This window comes from Sinocyclocheilus grahami, unplaced genomic scaffold (assembly GCF_001515645.1).
Source record: "Sinocyclocheilus grahami isolate Dianchi unplaced genomic scaffold, SAMN03320097.WGS_v1.1 scaffold91.1, whole genome shotgun sequence".
Classification (NCBI taxonomy): Eukaryota; Metazoa; Chordata; class Actinopteri; order Cypriniformes; family Cyprinidae; genus Sinocyclocheilus; species Sinocyclocheilus grahami.
This window is the reverse complement of record NW_015505270.1, coordinates 602,434-605,963: the sequence shown is the minus strand read 5'-3', so window position 1 is coordinate 605,963 and position 3,530 is coordinate 602,434. Positions and strand designations below refer to the sequence as shown.

Genomic DNA, 3,530 nt, shown 5'->3' with positions numbered 1-3,530 from the left:
AAAAAAAAAAAAAAAACATTTGAACGGTAGTGTATGGTAGTTATATATGTGATTTTGTACAGAATGTTTGGGTTAACCCTAATCATTTCATCATGTTTTAAACTGCAGAAACTGCTCCAAACACTTGGAATGAATTTGCTAGTCACATGGTCTTGCATTTAACAGATGAAGATGATGGCAGCGAAGAGGTAGTTACTGTACTTTATAGTTAATAGTTTGTATATTAAAAATAACTGCATGTTTAATATCCTGTCATTTGAACAGAGGGATATTAGACATTAACATGCACAAGAATATTCTGATATTGATCAATATTTGGTCATATTCAAACTATGTTAGCCTCATGTAAGCCCGTTATTGCCAAAACCAGATAGTTGGTAACCAGATAATGTTATGGTTTCTAGAAATTCGTATATAACATCTGGCAGTTGCCTCTATTCAGAATTTTGTGTCAGGATTGCAACAATAAAATGAACATTAATTCATATACGTGTATGTACAAACAAAAAAATTTTTTGTGTGATATTAGATACAAACAGATACAAAAAAGTATGTGCATGTCATAGTTTAATGGGAATATGCTTGTTACATGTATACAGGAATATTCTAATAGCTATAGAACATGTAAAGAGCAAGGTTTAACCAGAATGTGATTCTTAATTGGAAAATGTTGTCTTTTCCAGGTTCTTTCCCCCAGCCCAGTCTTGCACAAGAACATTTTTCAGCCAATCAAGACTGAGCTTTCCCCAACCCAGTCCTGCATCTCTCCAGCTATCTTCACTCCCAATCCTTCTACACAAGACACACAGATGTCCCGGTCTGTCCTGGAGGAGGGCTCGAGAGCATTCAAAGGTGTGGAATTCAAACCCTCCGACTGTAAACCTCCACATACTTCAGTGGAAAAAGGAGAATGCACTATTTCTTATTACTGGGGTGTGCCTTTCTGCCCCATGGGGCAAAACCCAGACGAGTACACGCGTGTGATCTTGTGTCAAATGGAGGTGTACGAGAAGAGCCTGAAGGAGGCCCAGCGAGAGCTGCTACGCAAAGCAGACTGGGGACAGCCAGTGAGTGACATCAGCTGCATTCATTCAGTCAAAACGTCAATTTACAACGGTTACATTCAGGGGTGCAGGAACTGAAACTTACCAGTTTTCCTCCTGAAGATTAAGATTAATTATGTGATATATTTACAATTGTTTTATGGCTGCCAAAACCACTGTAACAATATCTTTTTTTATAGAATATTTTAATAATGTAGATTGCCAAATGATAGTTGTTTTTTTGTTTTTCTTCAGGTGTTTCCTGGCTCATCAGAAAGGTCATTTGGTGCAAGGAGATGGAAGCGCCACAGAGCCCCTCAGTTGTCAGAGGATGAGGAGGAGAATGAAGAAGAGGGAGAGAAGGAAAATAACAGAACAGAAGTAGAAGAAGAGAGGGAAGAAGCCAAGGAGGAGTCTGTGGTGGGGTCACAGGAGGATGCTGAGGGCAGACGGTGTGAAACATATGTAGTGTTGTCTTCTCCAGAGACAAAAGATGAGCAAGTGGTTAGTATACTTTTCTTGCGATCACTCTAATCTCCGTCATTAGGTTGGTTGTTAAGATGTAGTCAGAATTTCAGCATGTCTGCTTGAATTCTTGGCTCTGAGTAGCTTTATCCTCCTGAGACCCAGAAAAAAAGGGTTTTGTGAATTTTTTATTTATTTTTTTTTGGTCATTATGTCATTACATTGTTGTCATTACATTGTTCGGAGGCAAAAGAAACAAATGGTATTTTTTTTTCTTTTGAAAGATATTTTATTGATATTATATGCCCTCTGTATAGAGAAAAAAGGCACTATAGGCAAAACCTATTTTTTTTATTTTTATAATTCATCAATCAATTTTTAGGTTCCATGCAAAAAATTTTGTACAAAGATGATTATCACCTTTAGTTATGACAGATATTACAGAATGATTTGATATACTATTTTACTTTATTCAAAATGTTTAAACATGGCCACATTAATTATTACTTTTCTATACATTGTATCTGTACATTAAAAAAAGGGTGCTAATGAGAGTAACAACGTGGCAACATTTTTATAAGAATCTCATATTTCATAGGAATATATATATATATATATATATATATATATATATATATATATACATATACACACACACACAGTGGGTATAAAAAAAAGAATCACCACTCTTTAAAATAATCACAATTTGTTGCTTTGCAGCGTGAAATGAAGACAGACTCATTTTTTGTTTTATCCAGCTGAATTTACTCAGAGCAACTTATAACTTTCAAGTGAAAGATATAACACCAACGTGTCAGAAAAAAAATAAAACCCAGAATCACGGAGTTGGAAAAAGGATCACCCTCTTGTGTCGGTATTTAGTTGAACCATATTTTGCTTTAATTACAGCCTTTAGTCTGTTGGGATTTGTCTCTGTCTCTACTAACTTTGCACATCTAGACTTTGCAATATTTGCTAACTCTTCTTTGCAGAACTGCTCAAGTTCAGTTAAATTTGATGGTGAGCGTTTGTGGACTGCAGTCTTCAAGTCAATCCACAGATTGTCAGTGGGGTTTGAGTCTGGGCTCTGACTAGACCATGCAAGCACATTCACCTTTTTCTCCTTCAACCACTGCATGCTCAGTTTTGCTGTGTGCTTTTGGTCACGGTCATGTTGGAAGGCAAATCTTCTTCCCATTGACAACTTTCTGGCAGAATGCAGCAGATTTTCCTCAAGAATTTGACCCCATCCATTTTTCCTTCTATCCTGACAAGTGCTCCAGTCCCTGCTGCAGAGAAACACCCCCATAACAGGATATCACCACCTCCATGCTTTACTGTAGGAATGCTGTTTTTTAGATGGTGAGCTGTATTGGATTTCCGCCAGACATATTGTTTGGTGTTGAGACCAAATAATACAATTTTAGTCTCATCTGCCTCTGAATCTTCAAGGTGTGTTTTGGCAAAGCTCAATAGTGACTGCATGTGGCCTTTCTTGAGGAGTGGCTTTTCTTCTTGCAACCCTCCCCTACAAGCCACTTTTGTGGAGAATTTGTGATATTGTAGTCATATGCACACAATGACCACTCTTTGTCATAAATTCCTGCAGCTGTTTCAGAGTTGCTGTGTAGGCCTCTTGGTCGCCTCCCTGACCAGTTTCTTCCTGGCTCTTTCATCAGTTTGGAGTGACATCCTGATCCAGGGAGGTGTTGAACCAAATACCTTCCACTTCTTAATAATAGACTTCACTGTGCTTCTAGGCATTGATAAAGCCTTTGACATTTCTTTGTATCCATCTCCTGACTAGTGCCTGTCCACAACTTTATCCTGGAGATCTTTTGACAGTGCCTTGCCACCCAATTTTTTTTTCTGATATGTTGGTGTTATATCTTTCACTTGAATGTTCTAAGTTGCACTGAGCAAACAGCTGGATAAAACAAAAACCTGGTCTATCTTCATTTCAGGCGTCAAAGCAACAAAATGTGATTATTTTAAAGGAGGGTGATTCTTTTCTATACCCCC

General features: G+C 37.6%; 1 protein-coding gene across 3 annotated transcripts in view; it reads left to right on the top strand.

Moving 5' to 3' along the window:
• Nucleotides 1-3,530, top strand: part of LOC107587199 (BRCA1-A complex subunit RAP80-like) — a 17,392-nt gene that overhangs the window by 9,551 nt on the left and 4,311 nt on the right. The gene's annotated exons all lie outside the window — the stretch shown is intronic.